The sequence below is a fragment of the Lepisma saccharinum genome, chromosome 8, assembly GCF_977018435.1.
Source record: "Lepisma saccharinum chromosome 8, izLepSacc3.1, whole genome shotgun sequence".
Lineage (NCBI taxonomy): Eukaryota > Metazoa > Arthropoda > Insecta > Zygentoma > Lepismatidae > Lepisma > Lepisma saccharinum.
Window position 1 is genome coordinate 65,708,440 of NC_139236.1, and position 25,776 is coordinate 65,734,215.

Sequence of the window (25,776 nt, forward strand, 5' to 3'; positions counted from 1 at the left end):
CGGCGCGTACTGCTTCGCTCTCTTCCCTTCTCTACCAATATGCGTGGCCTTGCTCTACAGATTCCCGGGATAGAGTATAGTACATCCTGGACTGCATTTTGCAGACTAACGAGGTTCTGGCAACTGGACCTGCAGTCAGGATAATCCTCTGAAAAAATTGTGTTGTGTCGATCGTAAGTATTTGCGATTGTCCGCGCATCTCATCATCGTCGCGATTAGCTAAAATTGGCAGAAAGGCGACGTAAAATAACATAATCAATCTACATCCTAGGGAGGATATTTTTTTTTACTCTAAGGCTTCTTTCACACCGAATTTCCGTGCACAACCGCCAGGTGCATTGGCGTCGACACTAGGTGAGCGAGGAGGGGTGTAGTCCACCCAAACAACATGTATTAGAAATTTTCGAAATATTTTAGTCGACGAAAAATAAAAAAACACAGTTGAATATGGAGGCAGAGAGATAATGAAAGACAAGAATAGGGAGAATGCAATGGAAAGAAATTGAGAAACAGTGGATGAAAGAAAAAGTGGGAGACGAAAGGAAAATATCCAGGAATAGGCCATCTGGCCCCCATCTCCGTTGGTCATCCCTGTCCTTGTTTCCCTAAAAATCAAGGGAACTGACATACGTATTTAGCTGCTGTTGTGAAATGCAGTACTCAGTTGGAAGCACCAGATAAAAATAACAATTATCAGAAAATAGTAACGAAGTTTTAAAAACACATTGCCTTAAATTAATATATACACAACTGGACCATGTAATATGCAATTAAAAATATATACTATTCATATATTTTGTAAATTTAATATATTTATAAAAATATATGGACTTTATCCCCCTCCGGGACTGAACTGGAACTGTGTACTAAGATGCACGATTGCTGGTCGTTCGTTCACAAACAGTAAATTATGTATTCTGGTTGGGCCAACACAATGGTTCTTCGACCTTACAATCTAACTTATTAAATTCTCGAACAACACGAGACTCGTATCGATTTTTTAGAAATGATATTTAGGGTGCTCATAAAGTCCCAGTACCATTACAAAAAAACATACCTCTGAAACTACATGCAATAGAACAAGAACAATGCCGTTCATTACAAAATGAGCTACAACTCTCCACGTTTATATGCCATACACCTCAATGTGCGCCCCTCTAGTTGCTCTCAGAACATGAAGGCGGTAATCCACTTCTGCCCCGACACGCCCCAGCATGTCACCAGTAACAGTTAGGATACTCTCCGTTATTCTTCTTCGAAGAGTAGCAACATCTGGAACAGGAGTGCGGTAAACACAATCGTGACATACCCACAGAAGAAGAAATCCAAGGGTGTGATATCAGGAGAGCGCGGTGGCCAGGGAATAGGTTGAACATCCTTGGACCAATGAGGGGGTGTGATAGAGTGATAGGCCCATTTATCTTTGCCGAGAAACACATTACCAGTAACATTTACTACGACATGCTTGAACAGTACCTTCTTCCTCAGTTTCCGAGCTATGTTTTTTTGTAATGGTACCGGGACTTTATGAACACCTTGTATATCCTTAATTATGAATTTAGAAATAAGAACCATATAGCGATTTTGTACTTGCTGCCGTCACCCTAGGTCCAACGTACCTCTCCTTCAGGTTCGAAGCTTCAAAATTCCTAAATCATCTCTGGAAGAGACAACGTGCCATCCATAAAAGAAATGATTTATGATCGAAAATCGGTTATGTAGACACAGAGAGGTCCTCAGAGTCCCATTAATCATTTTTTGTCTAATTATGCAGTGTGTAATTTGACACCCCGTCTGGCGGCCGACATGTCACGGAAGATGGCGCCTCTTCCGTTCTAAACGAGTCCGTGATGCTTCGACGAGAAACGCTCTCGTCTCTTCTCCCGCGTCTCAACAGCGGAGACGAATCGTCAACTAGTCCTCAGCCAAAATAAATTCCTTGTACGTCTTTCGCTGGCAGTTAGCCACGCCTCTTTTTATTACAGTCTCCTGTAACGGTGGAGCACGATAAATTGAGGAGTGGCGCTGGTCTCATTGTCGTGCAGTACCTACTGGATTGCGTAGTGGTAACGTAGTTGCTTTTTAATAAAAGTGTCCCGTGTTCGACATCCGGTGGAGGCACATAGTTCTGATCCCGGTTTTTACTTTATGTCCGTGGAGGCACATGTCACAGTGGTCGGATTTCACTTCAAACTGTAGGTCCTGTCCTAGTTTGCCTTTCTGTGCATAAAATGGAGTTAAATCTAGCTCCCCCATGCTGCACGAGGAACTAACTTACCTGAGAGGTTAACAATTTTTTTATTATGAAAGTTTAAAAAAACAAAATATATTTTGCTATCGAATTACTGCTCCCTTTCTTATTTGAGTAGGTGTAGTTATATATTAATTCTAATATTTAAAAAAATACCATCAGTGATAAAAAAATACGTAACCAATTACTGAATGAGTGTCACCCTAAAAAATATTAATTTGTCATCAATGCTTTTTTTGTTTATGCTCACATAGGTTATACCTATGTTTATATAGGTTCATTTCTATGTTGATTATAATAATATAAAAAATTACTATTATTACCAAATAATTGTACACTGTCGCTGGCGTCATGAAGAACACACATAAAAAGCGGATGACAAATACGCTCACCAAGTGGATTTTGCTTCTTATGCAGTGGCGACGATTGAGTTCCAAATCCGGGGGGGGGGGGCAAGGTGCCAAAACTGAGAGGGGGCAAAGACAGTATTCCCTTTGTAGATAAAATTTAGCATAGTTCGGGGGCAAAATTGGCGAAAAGTGGCGGGGGAGCAACTGCCCTCCTCGCCCCCCCTAATCGCCGCCACTGTTCAGTTCCTATGTACATGAATTTTATGTCTATGAACAAAAGTAATACAGAAACATTGCGAACACCATGGAGAACAATGTAATTTATTTTCATTTTTTTGTGTGAAAATGTTGTCAGTTAAAAATTCGAAAAACAAGAAGTATTGAGCCTGACAGGTGCCCTTCTCCATCTGGTAAGCTAGAGTTAAAAAGAAACAAACAAAATAATTGTCGTACACTATGGCGCAACATCGATTGTAGTGCCACGCAGCAAGATTGATGCATTCGTCTAGAAGCACGTAAGGTTCAACGAAGGTTCCGGGTTTGAGTCTCGGCACGGGTTTTTCTTTGTGAGTTCCCTTTCATCAGTGCCATCGCATTATCTTTAACTCTCGTCGTTGCGGTTAGCTTAGAGTGACAGAAAAGCGACGCGAAGTAAGAAAAATTCTGGATTGGAGTAGAGCTGGCCTCGAAAATATGTTAGTCTGTTTGTCTTAATAACAATAATAATAATAGTATTTATTAAAGCAGGCGTGTTCCTGCCTCTGTGGCCTTGTCTAAAAGAAAATGACAAAGAGAATAATACATATTAAATGACAGCAATAATTTACATAATATATTTAATAAACTCGGTGCACAGGGAGACCGGTACGAAAAGCCACCACTAAGGAAGTTTCAAAATCAGTGCGAATCAGTGCTTAATGTATATACGAGAGACTGCTGATCGTAATAAAGAATAGGCGAACTTATCAAGTTTTCATGGACTTCAAGGAATCTCCGCGTATGTTCATTGCAAGATGCAACAGATGTGCAGGCGGTATGCGACTTCACGCCAGATGTTCCTACGTATGAAAATGGAACAGATGATTGTGGGCTGAAATTGCCAGTACGGATATTTTACACATGTGTCTACCATTGTCACATTAAAATGATATTCCATTATATGCACTCGAGCGAGCAAAAGTTGTCCTATGCAGGACTCTACTAAGCATTGTCTACCAAGAGAAAGTGAATTGTCCTTGCTCCCACCCCAGTTTTGGCACCCATTCGCCGCTACTGACTGAGGGGCAAGAACACACTTGATGTTTACTGTATATTGAGGTCATGGGCTAGCAACATCGTGAGACTCCGAAGCATACAATTTCAGTTATCTTCCAGGCTAAGTTATGTCCGATTGTTAGTATATTTTTTCTTACCACATTTCAAATACCTCGTAATCGGCCCCTGTGGAGGCAATTTTACTATATGGAGGCTCCTTGCAGATGAGGGCCCAGGGATGATGCCCCCCAAGTCCCACTAGATCCGGACCTGGACAAGCCCGTTGTCTTGATTTCCCTCAGAGCTAAACCCTCCAAGTCTAACATTCGCCACATTAGTGGAAAAGGCTGTGATTGAATTTAGCCTCATGGTTAGAATTGTGTAACAGATGACGTTAACAGTTTTATGCAATTAATTTGCAGCATATACATTAACTTTTGTTAAACTATATTTTTTTGAAACTTACAAGCAATATGCTCCAGTACAAATTTGTGAGAATTTCACAAAAAATTCCGACCCAAACGCAAAAATGACTTACGGATCCTCCTCTGTGGATTGCACCTTAGTTGTGATTTTATGGCGGGAACTTAATAAGCTAACTATCTCTTGCCGGAAGCCCTTGGGAATCTACGAAGCCTTGTTGAACTCTGGAGGTCGGAGGTAATATGTTTAGCAATCATGTGCGTTGGTGACCACCTCTCTTCTACGCAGGAGGCTTCACGGAGCTAGGAAGATTTAATTACATCACGAGTAGACCAGGAGTTAAGTTTATTAGTAAAGCCACGTTCAAAATCCCGGCAAGACAGCCCGGTCACTTAGACTAATTTGAGTATCTGGCTACTGCTCTTGGCTGCGTGGCAGTGGAAGCATGGTACAGTGGAATTGCAATACCTTAATTTTTTTTGTTGCCATGGCAACACTACAGTAACGTATAAAAATGGCGGGAAAGTAATTTCGTGGCAGAATTTTCCTGAGGCTATTATGTTTGTTTCGCTAACATTTCTCATGGTTTGCGAACTAAGTTTTTACCGAAACGTGAGTTAGTTCATAGACTGATTAAGTGCAGAGAAGACAATCATTTATAGTACAGGCAACTGAGGGAAAATATTGATATATCATGAAATAATTGGAACAAAAATTGTTTTTGGAATGGTGTAGTGAATAATACATTAAAATAAAACGCCATCCAAATATTTGGGGAAACCTGTCATCTTGGAAAATTGTTACAAAAAACTGCTTCTTGAAATTTGAGATTTTTTCATAAGTTTATTTACTTATATGCATGTGTGTGTGTGTGTGTGTGTGTGTGTGTGTTTCTGTACAGCAGACATCTCCAATATTATTAATATAATAATAATTAAAATAGTTTACATAAAGGTTCTCTTTCTGCACTTCATCAATTTCATAATATCAACACCCATCCTCGCCTTCGAGATTCGAGAAGGGAAACTCAGAACACCCATGTCCAAACCCGGGACCCCTGGCTTCGTAGCAGGCTGTGCTAACCACATCGTCACGCAGGTCGGCTCAAAATGGAATCACATCCACTCCTATAGGCCAGCATGATTAAGGTTACCCAAAGTAATGCCCCACCTGTCTGTGCAACTCTGGAGAGGAGATATGTTTGGCCTCACGTGTTTAAAAACTTCTTTCTCCGCTTTGGTTTTGTTCAGGTGGAAATCATTATCTGCCTTATTAAAGATAGCACCATTCCGTTCTCCCTGACATCGAACAGACATGGAGAAAACAAAAAGTCGAAGAGAGAAAGAAAGTTTTCAACCATGGATATCTCATTTTGTTTGCAGTTTCTCTTCTGCCCCCCAAAAGATAAAAATTGTCTTGTTCAATCTAGAAGATGACTTCTTGGCAGCGAAAATAAAAGTTTCTTCTCGACCCACGTTCACTTGTTCTTTGTTTCAGAACTCCTCGTCTATTTGCTTTCCCTAATGCTTCCTTTGTGATTCAAGATCCTTTTTCTTCTTCTTTTTATTATCATTTCTTCCAAGACAAAAGGGCATGTTCTTGTGCTCCCAGCCTTCCACAAGAAGTGTTCCATCTCACAATGGTATTCCCTTACAATGAGCGTTGGAATTATCTGAAGTAGCGTGGAGAGCGCCGTGCTGGGTTCATCTGGAGGGCCTCGGGCAGGTCCCGTCTCTCTCGGTAGGCAACTGTGAAGGTTTTTCACACTCGGAGGAGCTGCGTTGCGATGTAATATGATTCCTTGGATCCTGGTTTTCCTGAAACTAGCTCGTGTTCCCGTTTCTCTTGCGTGTGGCGCAGGCAGGATGTTTCGTTTCGTTCGGTTGGGTTCAGTAGTGGACGGGAGATTTTCTAGTAGGCTCTGATTCGGTGGTTATAGCTTCCACTATTTTGTTTTCTTTTTCCCCTGTTTCTCTTAGCTGTTCTCTCTTTCTCTCTCGTTTGTTTTCCATTTCTTTCTTTGTGTTTCTCATTAGTTTTCTTGTCTGCTATCTTCTCTCTTTTCTCTCTCTCTCTTTTCTCTCTCTCTCTTCCTATTTCTCTATCTAACCTTTCTCATGTTCCTTTCTATTTTACATTTTTCTCCTTTGTCTTTTTCCCAATCCTACAATTTTTTCTCCTTTTTTTCCTTCTCTATATCGTACAGCCTTTTCTCGTTTTTTTCCTTTCCACCTTACCTCTCTTTTCTCCATGTCCAATCTTTCTTTCTATCTTACACCCTTTCTCCGTTTCCTTATTTGTCTCCTTCTCTCTCTCTTACCGTCATTTCTCCTCTTTTCTTTCTTCTTATCTCTATTTCCTCTTTCCCTGTATCTTACCTCCTTTTCCTCTTTTTATTTTTATCTTACCTCCATTTTCTTTTTCTTTCTCTCTTACTCCATTTCCCTCTATCTTATCCTATTTTCCCCCTCTTACCGTCTCTTCTCCTTTCTTTTATTTTCTTTCTGCTTCCCTCACCCCATTGCTCTGTCTTTTTGTCTATCTGTTTCTTCCAGTTTTCTTATCTCTCTCTCTTGCGGAATTCTTGATCTAATACAAGAAAACTGTGACAAAATTTGAAGTGAGCAATCTATTTGGTGAAATATTTGTTGTTTTGTTAAGACACGGTGTGTCTATTCACTTTTTATGTCTGTTCGTATGGGCCTATTAGGTAGCGGGTCTTGTTTGCTTGTTTTACGTAGCTTGCTTACCAGTAGTAACGATGAGCGTGTATGATGATTATGTGAAATTCATGAAGAGACAAATTTAAAGTAACACCTATGTCCAAGCCGAGACTAGATACCAGACCGAGAACGTGAGAGGCTTTAGGAACTTGAGACGAGACCGAGGATTGAATCAGGCTTCCTTATCCAGAGCCCACGACGACACTCAAACAAGTCTCATTTCATGTCTGTATCAATCCTAAACTTTTCCTCTCGTACATTGGCACTCTTCGGCATCCTAATGTCGTTTAAGAACACGCAACACCTGAGCAAACATCACCCAAGCTTCCTACTTAGCCAAGAAAGAAAATTTCCTCCTCTCTTTAGCCGACGCAGCCGATTCACCTGCCCATCACCTGCCTCTGCCAATTTTCCCCCTCGGTGTGAAGTTGATTTCTCTAAAAACATAACTCAAGGAAGTTTAAACATAGCGACAGCCCCCTTCGTGACGCCTTGCAGGAGAGCCATTCGTCATTTCCTTATCGGGCTAAGATGCAAGTCAGGGAATTTCCAAAAACTTCTCTCTCTCCCCCACCTCTCCTTCCACCTTTCATCTTTTCTCTTCCCACACGATATTTCGTGTTGATCAATATTCCTCTTTTGCGCACACAAGCGTCAACTTGGTGTTTCCTGGAAGTTTTTCAAGCCCAAAGTTGACGTTCGGGTGGAGTAGGTGGGAGGTTTTTGTGGGTCTCTCGTCTTGGTGAAGTTAGAAATGTTCTCGTAGATGGCGTTGCTTTTAGAGCATATCTTCATCAGCACCGATTTTGTGTTGGGACCACCATTCTTATTGAACGAAGGAGGAAATATCCATCTAATGTCTTCCTTGTACCTTTGTTTAAAACTCTAGTTTGCGAGAATCCTTTCACCTCAAACGTCACGTAAATTTTTTAACTTCTCAAAAACAATTCCCGTATTATTTCTAAGATATAATAGAAATTTAAAGAGCACGGATGTATAAAGCTAAAATCATAAAATATGCGGTAATAATAAATATGACTATGATTTTTAAAAGAGACTCTGAACTTGTCTAACGTAAGAACTTGCGTCACAAAGAAGCAAGCCGTGTGAAGTAACTTTTACGTTAAAAAGTGTGCACACAATCGAATCGCGACAACCATTCCGACCATTGTAGTGGCTGTAGAAGGAAGATTATTTCCGTAACAGCTTTGACTGTTATGCATGTGAAGCTTCGGAACGAGTCACAACTCACGAAGCAGCCAATCAACGAAGCGAGCCGCTGACGTCATCTCAACCCAGAACCTATCGCTAAGCCCCCTGCTTAGGCTCTACACGCCCACTAGGCTCGCTAGACAGACTCGCGTAGTCCGCTGGAGATGTTACGAAAGTAATTCGACTCTAACAATGGCTGTAAGGAATAGAATGCCGAAGGAAATTGAGAGAGAATGTATACTAAAGCCTAGTAGCGTCGGTTAGTGGGGCGTGAGGGATAGTTGATTCCCCAATGTTGCCACTTTTTCCTCTCGCACTGTGGCCACTTAATGCTAGGCTTCTTTTATGAATACTGATTTATATTTAGCGTTTCTTTCCTTCCACTTTTCGCTAATTGCGACGATGAGGGTGAGTGATAATATGATGAATATAGATCAGATTTTAAAGGGAAATCATTTATTTTTGAACAGGGATCATGTAATAAATAACAACAGTATTAATAATTATCTTTCACGATCAAGATTACATGCTTTTGACTTCCCTTTTTTTCCCCCTTTTTCAAAACATTTTCCTTTCTGCTCCCTTCATTGGCTAGTTTTTCAGCCTGCATTACTTTTCCCCCCTCTTTTTAAAAACATCTTCATCGGTCCCTTTTTTGACAAGATATGAAACATTTTGTACGACTGTATTTCCTCTAATAAACATTAAAAAATTGTCTATTTGGTGCAGTTCAGAGGAAGGAAAGAACAAGCGCCTTCTACCTTACCTTCCCTCCATGAGTGTTAGGAGTACGTTGCAGCGATTGTTGCAACAATGCGATCTGGGCTTACGCTGCAACAAACGCATTGTAAGAGGCACGTCTGTTGGGTTGAAAGTGCACTTCTCTGGTAGAGTTAGACTTTTATTGTGAAGTTTTTTAGAATAGTTTTAACTTATCTGTGTGACAGTGAGAACGGTATTGAGTGTCAATGAAATGGCGAAGCCAGGTGCAAGTGGCAGGAAGCTATAGAATGCGGTAAGCTGTTGCAAGGAAGTTTGTTCACTGTACTGTACCTTTAAGAAAAGGAAATGAAAAAGGACTATAGTTTATTTTTGCACTCCACTAAAAATACTATTTAAATGAGAGCGCAATACGTATATACCATTCATATATAAAAGGGATAGCCTAGATTAAATTTCGTACTAATGTATCCCTTCTTATATATGAATAGTATATATTGTGCTTTCATTTAAAATAATATTCTTAGTGGAGTGCAAAAATAAACTATAGTCCTTTCCACACTTTTTTGGCAATAATTTCCCCTTTTTTTTCCTTTTTAGAGGATTTTTTTTCACTTTAGAATCCGGTCTCTAATGATGAATAACTTCCGGCCCCATACCAGGATTCGAACCCGGAAACCTTGATGTCCTAGCGCGCTGTGATAACCATTGCGCTAGAATACTGATTACATCATTAAAGGACACAATGTAAAAACACAAGCCTGATGTCAAAATCTTTGCATTTTTCAAGGATTTCTTTCTTATTGTTTGTTCCATGTTTTTTTTCTATTTCGGATATTTCACGTTCCTTCTTCCCTCTAGGGTTAATCGTAAACATTTGTATGAATGATGAACTAATGAAACAAATTAAAGGACAAACATAATAATTTATTCAAACCATAGTTCGAACCTGGGATCCCTGGCTTACCTTTCTGTCACGCTATCAAGTGCGAATCTCTGGAGATTAACCTGGAGATAGAGCATTTTAATTATTTTCAGACTGGCCAACATTTTTCCGGCTAGTCCCGTTCTGTGGGGAAAATACTGACGGGTTTCACCTTTCCTTGTGGTGTTATATTCTGGTTCAGTTCTCCAGTCGGAACGTATGTGAACCGAAATGGATATTTTTGTGACCTGAATAGAACGACTACAGATGGCAGTGACTATCTTCATATTCAGAACGAGGAAGAAACATCTGGAAGATTCAATATGTAGGAAACGTTCTTTCTCTGAACAACTTCAATATTCCCTTCTTCACTAAACATAACATTGTCTTAAAAATTAATTTGCGCATTGAAAGCTAACTTGAGTTATTTGGGCTTGCCCAGGAATGATAATCTTACATTTCTCAACTAAGTTTGCATTCCACCCGCATATGTAATATTTGATAGAATATAATACCGGTTGTAGTTAGAGATCGGTTTGTTCATTTACCTCTCCAGCCTAACTATTGCCTATTTTTGTGAGAGCAGGAAAAGGTTTACGATCCATTTGCCTTGACTCATCTCACCCAACAGGTTAGTAGGTGCCGGAGCTTTCCCCAAGTTGATACTTTCCTGGAGATGAGGCCTTGCTCGAAAAAAGGTTTATGATCCATATGTAATAATGGAGTACCATTGCTGGATACTATTCCTTGCTAAAATGATCCGCTAAAGTGAATTGAAATTCCAAATTCTTTGGTTAAAATATCAGTTGAACAGAAGTATGTGGTGTTCACAGAATTGAATCATAATCGCATTCTGTTGTGATTTGTTTCGGTGTAATCGCTTTCTGTGTAATTCGTTTCAATTGAATCGAATACTGTGAGATTCGTTTCGGTTGAATCGCATCTCTTGTGACTCGTTCCAGTTGAATGAAATTCTGTGTAGCTCGTTTCAGTTGTGAGTTTCGTTTCAGATTAATCGAATTCTATGTGAATGCGTTCCAATTGAATCGCATTCTATGTGATTCGTTTCGGTTCAATCGCATTCCATGTGAATCGTGTCAGTTGAATCGAATTCTGTGTGATTCGTTTCTGTGTGATTTGTTTCGGTGTAATCCCTTTCTGTGTAATTCGTTTCAATTGAATCGAATACTGTGAGATTCGTTTCGGTTGAATCGCATCTCTTGTGATTCGTTTCGGTTGAATCGCATTCCTTGTGATTCGTTTCGGTTGAGTCGCATTCCTTGTGATTCGTTTCGCTTGAATCGAATTCCTTGTGATTCGTTTCGGTTGAATCACATCCCTTGTGATTCGTTTCGCTTGAATCGAATTCCTCTGTGATTCGTTGAATTGGATGAAACTATGTGTGAAACGTTCAGGGACTTTAACTGTGTTGTTTTGAGAATCAACGTGACTTCTAATTCCTTCAGGAAAAGTATAATTTTTCAGTAAATACTTTTTGGGTACATTCCTAGGCATGGTTTTCATTTTCGACTGCGGGTTTTTATGCAGAATTTCGAAAACGCCATGCGCTTAACTACCTAAATAGCTTGCAAATTCTGTTGCCCCCAGTGTTTGCATCCCCAAACGACCCAACTTTCCACACATACACACATGGTCGGTGTTTCTCTATAGGATTATGGATACCATTAACCAATATGCGATCCTCTGTTTTATGTACATACGAGCTTCTTTAATATGGGAGAGGCAGCTTTGAATTTAGCCACTATTTATGGGTCCCTATTGGCAACGACCTCTTTGTCTCCATGTCTGAAAACTGTTATGGTCGGGTTTTATCATTCCTGGTGCGTGCCTGCATATCCTTTGACAAACATTGTGTGTGTGTTATCATAACGCTCTCTCTCGGGTTTTACTGATAATGCTGGTAGAGTATAATGGACCGAAGGTTTATCCCGATGAATTGATTGGGTAGGTTGTTGATGTAAACTTTGAACACGGATGAGCTTTCGTGGTAAGCTAAAAAGCGTAAAATTGTAATGAATAATGTGTCGCGTTCGAATTTTAAAATCCGATCAGTCGCACATTTGTTTATGTTTGGGTAAATGGTGTTTGTCATGAGCGCTCATTACTTTAAAATTCAACGCTAGGTGTAGCAGATTCTGACTTTACTTTGACTGGTAAATAGCACATGCATGCGTTAAGAATTTGCGGAAAAGTTTTGTCAGCTGTAGGACCGTAACATTTGCTGTTAACACAGATCATCTCTAATGTATTACTTTCAAGTGTTGCTCAGGTTAGGAATGCTTACTTGCCATTGTTTCTAGCCATTTCGTAGTACTGGGAATATTTGTTTCACAGTTTTCAATGATCTATCAGAATATTTTAAGGAACCGAAACTCTTTTCAGCTACGAATATTTACTTGACGTAGTCTGCAACTATTTATTTATCACTTAAAATGTTACTCTATTTACTTAATAATAAACTGGGTAAATAATGTCAGTTTCAAAATAGTTATATGTTTCATGTTTATAAACTAATTTAATGGGAACACCAAATTGCAAAATCAATATTTACTTATTTTGTCATTTTCACATATTTAACCATAATTGAAAAATGATTGTTTTCCGTAATTACCCGCAAATTCCTACCTTGCATCTGTAATAAATTCTGACGCTCATAATCTTGAAGTACGAAAATTCAAGTATACTTACCGTAGGTATCGTGGCGAAAATAACCCTTTTATAAGTTCCCTAGCAACGTCCGTGTCCATGGTCAACAACAAACATGGCAAACTCGAAAAAACTGTTATAGCTCTAAACATTTTATTGAAACAGACACAATGTAGATACTTTCGTGTTAGGTTACCAATATCTATATATATCTGGTCACTCATGTTTGAAGCACGTTTTCAAACTAGCAATTGGTTCATCTGTGTTATTGAACTGTGAGAAATAATTTAGGTTTTCTCGCCCCTGGAAATGAACGTTGCTAGGGACGTGAAAAATGGACATTCTCACTCTTAATAAGGGGTATGTGAGTGATTACTAAAAAATTTCTCGGTGTCTCTAGACAATTTCATGGGGGCTCATAATGGAGCATTTTTTTACCTCCGGGGCTTCCTTCATGGAGAACATTTACGTGAAACGGTGTAAACACACAAAGAAAACTACATCTAAAATTATCAGCCTAGTGTTACTTCGAGCTTAAAAAATGGTCATCTACCCTCGATGAGGGAAATTCGTTAATCTGCTTGTAAACCAGGGTACGTTCATACAACCATCACACGTAATTTTCTGTCTTTTTTGCCGAGAGTTTTTTGAACTACAGAGATGGTCTCTACTCTTGTCACGTACGTAGCCCGGAAAATTGCTATAAAAAAGGAACATGATGTCTTTAATACTGATGTCATCACCCAGAAACTCGCGCACAAGATTATGATGTCTTCCAACTTTTGTAACGACACATTATTCCACTTCAATCAGGGAGGAGAATATTTTTTTTTTTAACACCGTCTTTTTTTAAATCTCTCTACTTAATGGTTTAAGACGATATCTTCACGTGTCGTCTAAATTAGAAACCTGAAAATTGACGTAAAGATAGAGCTTTTTTTAAAAAAAAAATTCAATTGAATCTTATTCTCTAAGAGAGGAAACGAAGGAAAGAATAGTTTATAGTTCCAATCTCTGTTACCTTGACTATCACTGCTTTCTATTGTGTGCATCCTCGATGTCATTGGGTCTGGTGCGGGGCACAACCAGCTTCTACCAAACGCCAGAACTAAATGCGAAGAGCTCTAAACCTGGCCCTCCTAAACTAACCACAAATGCATTACTAGACTAAGTTGAATTGTAGGTTAGGAATTGTTATGTTAGGAGGGCCAGGCTTAGGCCGTGTCCGGATTGGCAGTTGCTCCGTTCCGTTCTCTCCGTTGCTCTCCCGTGCCGTCGAAGTCACGTCCAAGTCGTTTGAATCTACATGTCCCCTTGTAGTACTGACAGTACCTGCTGAACGTCGGTCGGAAACATTAAATTCTGTTTCAAATTGGGTAAAAGTGCAACAGAGACGTTTCAAATGATTTAAACTGTTTACGGTAGTGAGGCATTGAGTCGTAAGAACGTGTTGAAGTGGTATGCAAGATTTCGTGATGGTCCAGGGTCCAGGCTCCCAAAAACCGAAGAAAGTGCGCATGCAGAGGAGCCGAATCAAAACCCTGCTCACGGTTTTCTTCGATTCCAAAGGCATCATCCACAAGGAATTCACTCCAGACAATCGCACTGTGAACGCTGAGTATTACGTGGGTATTTTGCATCGTCTATAGGCCAGGATTCGTAGAGTTCGGCCTGAATATCGGGAACAGGGCTCATGGTCTCTGTTGCACGACAATGAAACAGTGCACAAGAGCAAGTTGGTACGCCAGTTTTTGGCCTAATTAGAGATAGTGGAGCTCAATCACCTCCTATATTCTCCAGATTTAGCTCCATGCGACTTCTGGCTATTTCCAAAACTGAAATTGGCGTTGAAAGGAAGGCGTTTCGACACCATTCGAGACATCCAAAAAGCTTCGACCAGGATTTTGGAGGCAATTCCGAAACAGGAGTACCAAGACTGCTTCACAAAGTTCTACAACCGCTTTAGTGCATGTATTGACTCACTAGGTGTCTATTTTGAATAAACGTTGTTGTAAAGTACCAGTCCACAACGTCTTATCTTTCATTTCTCATTAGTCACCTTTCCCAATGGACGGACTGTGTATTTCTTCATTTACAATTTTTCTACATTCAGTATTATCGATAAAATGTCCAAGTATCTGAGTTTTTACATCGTCTATTCAGTAGCTGTTGTCTGTACACAAAGTGAAAGTTGGAATATGGCTGCCAAGCGCAGGACCACAGCGAGTTCAAGCTTGCATCTGTCGCGCCTCCCAGCTCCGACTCCACGTCTGCCGCCAATTCGGACAACGGAGGTTGGCTGAGGTCCTGGATGGAACGGTGCTCTAGGTGACATCTGCTGCCGATTCGGACACGGCCTTAGAGTTCTCAGCATTTAGTTTTGGTGGATGTCATACTGATAACGTTGTCGGCTTGTAATGAAAGGGTTCCCGATTCGATAGCTGCTGGATGAACATAGAGATTCAGATCCCACTTTAAACAGTAGGTCCCAGTGATGAATTCAGGGGGAGAGGGGGGAAGTAAAGAGGTCCCTATCTAAAAGTTCAGTAACCTGGCAGAGTATTCGGACAATACCTAAGACATTTTGCAACCATATTCACTTCGGCGGTCTTTCATTCTCTTTAATTTAATTGCTTTTCTGTTGGTTTTTTTCGTTGTGATAAGCACTGATTCAGTCCCCTTTACAAATAAAAGTAAAAACTATGAACCCGTTTAAATTATCGCCTGTTTTCTTAACTGCTAAATTTAGAAATAATATAGATCCGGATACACTTGAAGCTCGTGTGATGGTGTCAACTGCTGAGGGGGAGGAGGAACCCACAGACAGTTTCATTGATGATGTGATCCAGAGACATGCTGTAGAAAGCCTAGATGCCTTACTTTGATGCAAATGTAAATTATTGCATGCTATAATATTATTTTATTGATTCTCATAATCCGATTCTTAACATGATAGTTAATTAAACCTAATTTAATAGGGAAAGGATTTCAAGGTGCGAAATTATGGTCGGAAAAGGAAGAAAAGTTTCTGAAAATGTTTCGCAACAAAGGTGCAAAAAAATATACTGGTAAGATGCCTTTATTCAGGTCTAAACCAGTTACATTAACATTCTTTATTCAACACTGTAGCAAACAACATAATTAGTAATCTAATATATAAAAATGGATGTATGTGTGTGTATGTTTGTTACAGCATAACTCTCGAACGCCTGGAGCGATTTCAATCAAACATGGAACACGTATCACTTGCTATCTCGAAAGAAATACTGTCGGTATAAGACACCGCTGGCACCCCTAGGGGTGGGAGGGGGTGACATGTAAAAATAATCGAAAAGGACCGATATTAGTGTGGAATCCACAGTTTTCGGGGTCGATAAGACGAATAGGGACACTCCCAATGCCGTTCAACTCCAAGACACCTCTGACACCGCCAGAGAGTGGGGGGGGGGGGGGGAAGGGGGTGACATGTATAAATAATCGAAAGGGGCCGATATTAGTGTGGAATCCATAGGTTTCGGGGTCGCTAAGATGATTCGTGACACTCCCAATGCCGTTCAACCCCAAGACAGCTCTGACACCGCCAGAGGGGTGGGGGTGGGAAGTGGGTGACATGTAAAAATAATCGAAAAGGACCGATATTAGTGTGGAATCCACAGTTTTCGGGGTCGATAAGACGAATAGGGACACTCCCAATGCCATTCAACTCCAAGACACCTCTGACACCGCCAGAGGGGTGGGGGTGGGAAGGGGGTGACATGTAAAAATAATCGAAAAGAACCGATATTAGTGTGGAATCCATAGTTTTCGGGGTCGCTAAGGTGAATAGTGACGCTTCCAATGCCGTTCAACTCCAAGACACCAATTGCACCCCTAGAGGTGGGGGTAGGAAGGGGGTGGCATGTAAAACGACCGACATTAATGTGGAATCCATAGTTTCGGGGTCGCTAAGATGAATAAGTGACACTTCCAATGACGTTCAACTCCAATATACCCAAGGCACCCCTAGGGGAGGAGGTGGGAAGGGGGTGACATGTGAATATAATCGAAAACAACCGATATGAGTGTGAAATCCATAGTTTTCGGGGTCGCTAAGATGAATAGTGACACTCCCAATGCCGCCGTTCGACTCCAAGACACCTCTGGCACCCTTAGAGGTAGGGGTGACATGTAAAACGAACGATATTAGTGTGGAATACATAGTTTTCCGGGTCGCTAAGATGAATAGTGACACTCCCAATGCCGTTTAATTTATTTATTCTTTCTCTTGGAGGTGGAACTAAAAATGTTGTTCATAAATTGTTGTGAAATGCATATTATAGTGATTTTTTAAAAGATATTACTTTATAATTTGTATACTGTGCTTATGCTTTTAACTATCTGTAAATAAAATTAGTTACATTTTACGATATAGTTATAATTCATTAAACACGCGGGCAACGTCTGGTAAGAAGCTAGTAATTAGATAAAGTAACCAGTATTTCGGAAATAAGGTAGCATTTACTGAGTTTCAAAGAACTTCTTATGCTGGAGTATCCTAACATTTCTATGTTTTCAAATGTTAAGTCGTTGACGGTTTGAACTCAGGAGGTTCTTATATGTGGACAAACTACATTATCTTTAGAATGCAATGATTAAATTATACCATTTTCTAGCTCTCGTTCTGGTCTACAAAATTATACTATAGGGTTTTATGTAGCCACTCAAGAAGAGTGAAAATCATTTATTCTTCTGTCTGATTTTTGAACATGAAAGAAAGGAAAAAGGTGGTGAAGCATCAGAGGTGCTAAAAATTGGATAAATGTGCTAATCTCACAAAAAGGTGCAACAAAATGTGTGTTCATTTTACTTCATTGCATGTCCTAAAATACATGTCTCAACTGACCGGAATGAAATCAGCTATATTTTTGGAAATGTGCTTCACCTTAAAATCCGTTCCCTACTAATTAGCTACACTTAATTTAATTACATACGGATGCAAGGAACAATTTTAAAATATTGGTTTCTTTTATTATTATTATAATTTGATGCCTATGACAGACCCCGTGAAGTTTGATCCCTCGCCCCGAAGGAAGGTGGGTAGATTTAACGCTGGTAGGTCCTGTCCAGATTAACCTTTCTGTGCATAAACTAGACTTAAAAACAAACTATACAACTGCTCCCGGTGCAGGAAATTATACATTTGGTTGGCATGCCGTCTGTAGTGATTAAATATTACTCAGGTTATCTTTAAATGTGAACAGTTCACGTTGATATCAATATTTCCCGATAATATACTTATGGAAAACAATGTACATTATTAAAAATATGAAAATACACACAGATAAATTAATAGAACGAACAAATATCATGTTTCCAGCACATTTCAGGACTACGTACTTCAACATGAAACTTTAACGCTCCTCTGATGTCAACGAATATTCTTCAATGGTGCAGTCATACAAGAGCGCCACCTGGTACTTTTTTATGTAAGTAAAGTGTACAGAACGACAGTAATTATTCACTTTTTAAATTGTCTTTACTTAACATTATTCTCTCGTTTCTTAACAAAACAAAGCCTAACGTACCACATTGACTCCTTTGTTGTATGTATAACAAGATAATAATTATTTTATTGGGAGACCTTTGAGACGAAATTATGCAACCACACTGCCTTCGGCTTCGTAACTCAGCCAAGAATAATAAAGATATTCTGTGTCTTGAAGAGAGAGAAAATGGGGCGTACTAAATTGTTCCCCTTTACCTTTTGAAGAGATGAAAGCTGTTCTGGAGTAATACGTTAACTATGTGCAACTATTTACATACGATAATAATAAATAGAGCCCGGAAGTTTGGCAAAATGCCTCTCTTTATCTACTGCATATATTGATAAAATTTTTCCGGATATACGTTTCTCATGTTGTTTCGAATGTTTTAGAAGCCTTTTCATTTTGCCTATTGTGCCTATTTGGGACCCCACTGCCTATTTTTAATTATAATGCCTTTTTTTGCCTTTTTCAATTAAACTTGACCATTTTTTTTAAAAAAAATGTGTATATAAATTATTTTTCTCCCAAAAAACGTTGTTGGCATTTATTTTTCTTCCGTTTATTATGTGAATAATTTTCGCCTTATTTAAGTAATATTGAACTCACGCATGTTTCAACATTGCTGAAGGAGAAAAGTGTGAGAAAAAAGTATTTCATGCTGAGTTAGGATATTGCCTTTCGGTTAACATTTCCTTGTGCATGATTGACTGCTGAAGTGGATAGGTTGATTTCGAACACAAAGAAGATATTTCTGAAATCTCCCTCTCGAACCCGAAAATTTAAGGAAGTTGCATCTGAGCTTAGTTTACCTCCGCAACCAATCTTGACCAGATGGGGAACCTGGATATCAGTAGCTATATATTATGCTAACAAACCTTGAAAAAATCAGTGAGGTGATAGATGCTCTTCCAGAAAATGAAGCAACAATTATAGCATCCATGAAAATGTACGAGGAATCTATGCAGCAGATGATGGAAGTGCCAGGAGAAAAGGGGTCAGCTGTTGCGGAAAAGTACAAGCGGGTAGTGAGTGCAAATGAGGACTTGAAACAATTGAAAACAATTTGTGATATTCTAAAAGGTGAAAATGCTGTTACCGAAATGCGTCCAGCTACATTAGCTTGTTTTATGTATGCTCCAATAACTTCTGTCGCAGTAGAAATATAATTTTCTATTATGAAAACATTCTCTCTGACAGACTACTATCAATGAATGTTGAGTAATTAAAAAAACACCTTGTAGTTATGTGCAATCAAGACGGAGAAAATTGAAATGCTCTTCCCAATGTAGATTTTAACATGTTGCCAGAAATTATAGATAAAAGTAAGCGACTTCCAAATGTTCCTTTTTTCGGTTTATTTTGCCTTTTTTTTCATTTTTAGTGCCTATTTTCCACATTATAAATGCCTTTTTGCCTGCCTATTTTAACGAAAATAAATGCCTGAACTTCCGGGCTCTAATAATAAACATCAAGATAATAACTGTAATACCATATTGTGGAACTTCACGTACTTACTACTAGTATCCTACCTGTTGGTCACAATTAAAGTTGCCTTACTCAGAAGCCTTCTGGAGACCGTTCGAAGCAACGGATTGCGGCGAAACTTGGTATAGTGGCTATGGAGACAAATGGGGAAACGATTTCTGACTAAAAAATATAGTTCAAATTTTCACCACCAGGTGGAAATGCGGCGCATAGAATTAAATTTCCTCTACTCAGAACCTTCTGGAGCCTGTTCGAAGTATTGGATTGCGGTGAAAATTGGTATAGAGGCTATGGAAGTGAATGCTGACGGGAAAGAAAATAGTTCCAATTTTCACCACCAGGTGAAAATTGGTGCACAATGAGAAATAGAGTCGGGAAAGCTTCATGCGACCATTGATGACACTGTTGTACGGACATGTCAGAAGGTTTATTCTGGTACAGTTCCCGCCAAGAAATGAGCTGTCGTTTGCCGGCCGTTGTTGCCAAACGTATGGGTTCGTGCAAACATGTCGACTGACCGTGCTGTTGCAAAGCAAATAATATTCAAGCTCTCAAATTGTTCTCCCCTCGCCATCTGAAATACCTGCGCCTCGTGTGTCTTCCCTCCCCTCCAATGTGAATGTGGCAATCAAGTGTTCAAATTCCCCTCTCAAAGGGAACGGTGAGCTCTTGTTCGCAGAGAACGGAACACGTAGGGGGAGAGTGGTGCAAGTGAGTCACGTTAAGACAAAACCCTCAGTAGCGTACATGTCGTAACATGTAAAATGATGAAACTTACCGCAAATTAAATGGTACTGTTGTCTAATAAATCGTACAAAGTGAATGTTTATCTAGTATGGTTTAATTAGATAATAATTAAGAAAGCCGTGGGGGTAGTAAGTGAGTCCGACAATAGATTCCACAATACGGAAAATAAAATAACAGTGGTCATGTGACACAAAATTGTGTTATTTAACAGGAACTAAAAGTTAACATATTACTTCTTACTAAATGATTCTACATTACTAAAACCAATATGCCTACAAAGCACTCCTATCATCAATTAAGCTAATCAGTAAAACAAGAAAAAGAATAAATCCCAGAGAAAACATATTAAGGAACTTTCTTGTCTGTCCACAGGATGGAAGAGAAAAGCTAACGACAAGTATTTTTCAAACAAAATTATCCATTCCTTGTTCATTGTCAGTGCATTCTTCATGCATCCTTTGATTGCACTTTACACACATTATCGACTCCTCCATATTTGTGTCTGCGTATTTTTCGGAGCAATACAAACACAATGTGTCGTCTTCTTCATTAGCTGCAGTTGAAGAAGTTGAAACTTCATTCACTTGCACTTTCCTTTCTGTGGTTGTGGGCTTCTTCTTCTCCACAGTTTCAGACTCTCTCATTTCTTTTCCTTTCTTGGATTGCTTCCTGTCTGCCAACATTTTCTTGTACGGAGAGCTGGTTATATTTTCAGAACCTTCAGGTTGCGTAGACCTGCGCTTCCTTCTACAAGCGATGTTCGTCTTGGTTGGCAAGGGAACGTACGACGTACTCGGTCTTGCAGTATCATTGTCAACAGAAGCAAATTCTGTGCTGTTTTCCTCGGATGCTCCTCGCCAATTGCTGGTGCTGACGTCATGCTCTGCTAACGGTTTCTTCTGCGTAGGTCTAACATCTGTAGCCTCTTTCCTGGGTTCTGAATTCTGCCTCATACGATTCGATGCTTCAAAATCGCTGTCCTCAAAGATACTCGGATTCATTGGAAATTTGCCTACTTTCTCGAACCCACTTGTTATGTTCTTAGGAGTGAAGGCTCTTAGAAATGCGCTTTTTATTACGGGACCCAGATAATATTCACTCACTCTGTTTCCTGCATGGTTCGTCATCCAGATGTCAAGTTCCTGAGCAAAGTAACACTTGAATGGTCCAAAAACAAATATCAAGAACCTGCATCTTGTGTGTTGTGTGCGGTGGTAGTGTCAGAATAACAATACCAGATGCTTTTTTGCCAGTTCAATTGCTTCTGAACTCTTGTGGCTGTGGTGCCCATCCAGAAGAAGGAGGATGGGTGTTTCTTCTGTTGGGCGAATGGAATGTTGTAGGTGTTCCAGGAACTTAACAAAGAGGCTTGAATCCATCCATCAGAAGTGTTGGCGTATCCAACAGTTCCAGCAAGAGATCCTGTCAGCAGTTGGGGACTCATTCTTGCCCTTGGGTATACAAGAAACGGAGGGATAAATGTTCCCTGAGCACTCACACACGCTAACAACGTTATGTTCTTCCCCCTCTCCAAAGAAGTGACGCGCCCAACCTGTTTTAATCCCTTTTGTGCAATAATTTCCCCTGGCTTTTGCACCGTAGAAATACCACACTCATCGCAGTTGAATATTCTACCCGCTGGAAAGTGATATTTTTCCATTAATGCTTGCAGATGACTGAAACATTGCGATACTAGGTCCTTCGAGAACCCGACGACTCTGGATAAGCTCGTTGCTTCCGGACGTCGACGGGAGAGAGTGTTGTGCCGTTGTAGGAAGCTACGAACCCAATCCTTTCCTGCAATTTTCTTATTTGTATCGAAAGGATGCAAGACACCATTTGTGGCAAATTCATAAGCTAGTCGCCGGAGATCGCTGGTTGAAAGGCCACAGAAGAGTTTTAGGTGAACCAGGTGCTGTGTCAGCTCTTCCCTCCATTTTCGGAGTATAAACAGGCTTGATTCTCCCCAGATTTACAACAGGACCCTCAGTGTCACGGCGCAGTCTCGACAGCAACGTTGTTCTTAGAATTCTGTATCAAGGGTTCCATTTCTTCTTTCCTCGAGAGCTTTCTGTAAAGTATCTTCACTCCATCCTTTTCCTTTGTCAGTCTTTCGAACGTATGTTCGCACCATAGTTGGGCCTACCTGCAAAATATTAGAAAGATGAAAGATAAAAATTACCGTTAGTTACCTTTTATACCGAAAGTGTAAAACAATCAATAACAATACATACACATAAACGTCTTACCCAAACTTTCTATCAAAGTAAAGTGATTATTGCACACTTTCCGCCCTGATAAGATAGGTTTTCTAGTAGCCAATGTAAAATGATGAACACATTAATTGTTGTTGCGAAAGATATGCTAAATTCAACATAATTACATGAGTGGTTCCAACAATCAAATCAAAATCATATACAATAATCAATAACAATACAGTGCTGTCTCGTTTGACAGCACTGGGGCAAGTGCACCTACTAAATTTCTCCCTGGACTCACTTGCCCCAATCTACACTCTTTTATTCTTTGGCGCCTGTGAACGAGGCTAGGAGGTATGCATTTCCGCCAAGCTTCCACACAGACTAACACTTTGGGTTATCATACATATTGCCTACTACCCATAAAATAATTTACTTTACTTTACTTCTTCTTCCCCTTCATGCTGTTAGGTTTGGGGTCCTTCAGCCATCTGCTAAAACTCTTCGTATCTTGTGCCATTCTCTTAACTTCCATTAGTGCCTTTCCTCTTATAGTAACCATCTCTGACAGGTATTGCTCCCATTCTATCCGAGGTCTTCCTCTTCCTCTCCTTCCTTCTGGTCTCGCCTCCATTACTTGTTTCGGTTTTCTTTCTTCTCCCATTCTTATGACATGGCCATACCAGCCCAGTGTTCTTCTCTCTATTATCTCTTCAATTGATTCTACTTGTAGCTGTTCTCTGATTTTGGTGTTCCTGATTCTAACTCGTCTGGTTTTTCCTACGACTCTTCTTAGGTATTTCATCTCTGTTGCTGTTAATCTAGTTTTATGCTTATTTTGGAGCGTTAAGCTTTCTATGCCATAGAGCATTGTTGGTATTATTATGGTTTTGTAAATCCTTAATTTAGTATTTTCTTGTACCTCCTTTTTTCATACTATTGTATTATTTATTTGGTAATATATTTTATTTGTTTTTTGAACCTGCTATTTATTTCTTCTTCTACTTTTCCAGCGGCTGTTATTATTGTTCCCAAATATTCATATCTATTCACTTTTTCTAGCTGTTCTCCTTGCCATTTTATTTCCAATCTCTCTTCATTTCCATGCTTTGATATATGCATTACTTTACTCTTCTTTGGGTTCACTATCATTTCTCTATCTCAAGGTGGAGAAAATAATTTACAACCATGGTTATTCTTCACATCAATATGCTAATATGCTTACATCAAAATGACAAAAAACAGAATATTTCCTGTTAAGTTTTCAATACCGGACAGACAATGACTCAACGATGTTCACTGGATCAAACACTGTCTCTTACTGAATTCTAGCCTCCTGCAAGAGATCAAAATATATATTGTTAGGACTTTATGGGGGTGGATGCACTTGCCCTCCCTGTCTCACTTACCCCACTCTCCCCTACTGTCTCCAGCGTTCCTGTCAGTGGGTTGTCAAGGTCATCTAGCAGACGACAGACCGAGTGGCGGAAGCGGTACCAAGATAAACTTGAGGTATTATAATACAGGGTGATTCAAAAGTCTCTTGACATTTTTCTCAAGAAGTATTTATTGACAAAATTAACAGTATAGCTGAAAAGTAGGCCTACTCTGGAATAGATGACAAACTCAGTACATTTCAATGTGGTGGCCCTGTAAGTCTAAGCATAGCACCCACCTCTCTTTCATAGACCGGAACACATGCTCCAACATCGCTGGCGTGACCTCCCCTGTCGATGTAGCTATTCGCTGTGTCAATTGCTCTGTGGTGTATCTTTACATAGTATAGCCGAGAGTTAATGAAACCCCAGAGAAAAAAGTCTATGGGAGTCAGGTCTGGGGAGCGAGCCGCCCAAAGTCTTGGTGAGCCACCTATCAGCGAGATTGTCCTGAACGATTCTGAGGTGTTGTACCATCTTGCTGGATAACAACAGTATCTCTTACCCCATCCTGAAAACCATTCATTAGCGATATAAAGAAAATGTCAAGAGACTTTTCAATCATCCTGTATATGCCACTCATCACACAATTTCACCCACATGGCTCCCACAGCGGCACGGCAAGTAACCACTGAGTGTAACAGCAGAGCTTTGATGTACATGTTTCACAGAGAGCTACATTCCTTTCTGTGAATATCTCTGCAGGAAACGTCTCACGTTCATCTCCGAGAAGCATCGCTGCATCTGTCTCTTTTCCATGGCAACACCATTGGATGCGGTTAAGCCTAACGACCGTGGTTTATCCTGTTCGGAAAGCCACCCTCGGGAAACGATGGGGCGACACTTCGACAACAGGAACGAATGGAAACCAGAGTTCATTGAGGGAAGACGCAAGCAGGTTTCGAAAAAAAATTCAAAGGAGGAACATGCCTTTGCTTGACGGGTATGGATGATAACGATCCACCCAGAGCAATTTGTGGTCATGCTTTCCCAGTCCCTGCCTAGTACACTCTCTGAAGGAACAGTTGGAACTCCCTCGGTATCGACATTTTCTGCAATTTATCTTGTTTTCAGCAGCTGGGAAGTAACTGAGGGTTATGAAGGAGCCAAGCTATACCCTGTCAAAGGTATCTATGGAGCTAGCGAACGAAAACATGTCTCTGCGCAAGTAGTGACGCGAGACGGATCCACCAATGAACACGCGAGAGGGAAGAGGGTTGCGTGAAGGGGGGGGGAGCGACTGTAGTTACTAGCCTTTGAGCAGTGTGTAGAGGAAAAGGTCTAAATATGGGCCCCACTTTTTATGTTGTCATTTTCGGAGGAAAAAAATAATATATCAAGCACCTGCCTTTAAAATGCATATCTATGAAGTATATACTTAAATGTAATAGCATGCTAAAGTATAGAAGGTCTCCATTTTTTAAAGAAAAAAGTAATTTCCAAAAAATGGTAAAATGATATATTTCAAAATTGTGGTCTAAATATGGGCTACTAGTGGCAATATCACAAAAAGCAATTAACATTTTTAAAAAAAGTCATTTATCGCTAAAACATTATAAAATTCATATTTATGAATACTCTGTTGTTTTGAAAATCACGCGGAATGGGAAAAATCGAAATTAAGAGAAACATCCAAATATTTGTTGAAAATGTGATCTCAGCATTAGACCTCATGTCATAGCCCATATTTAGACCATCACGCTATTTTTTTTCTTCAATTTATTTTCGCTCTCTGTGGTACATATTTCACAAACAAATCATGATATTATAAAAGCCCACATTTGTTTTATGTACCACTAATATCATAACCTATACAAAGCAGATGAGAATTCAGAAAACGCTGAGTTAAAACATACCTGC

At 39.8% G+C, this 25,776-nt stretch overlaps 1 protein-coding gene across 3 annotated transcripts in view; it reads left to right on the forward strand.

Moving 5' to 3' along the window:
- Nucleotides 1-25,776, forward strand: part of cpx (synaptic transmission protein complexin) — a 1,041,575-nt gene that overhangs the window by 159,614 nt on the left and 856,185 nt on the right. The gene's annotated exons all lie outside the window — the stretch shown is intronic.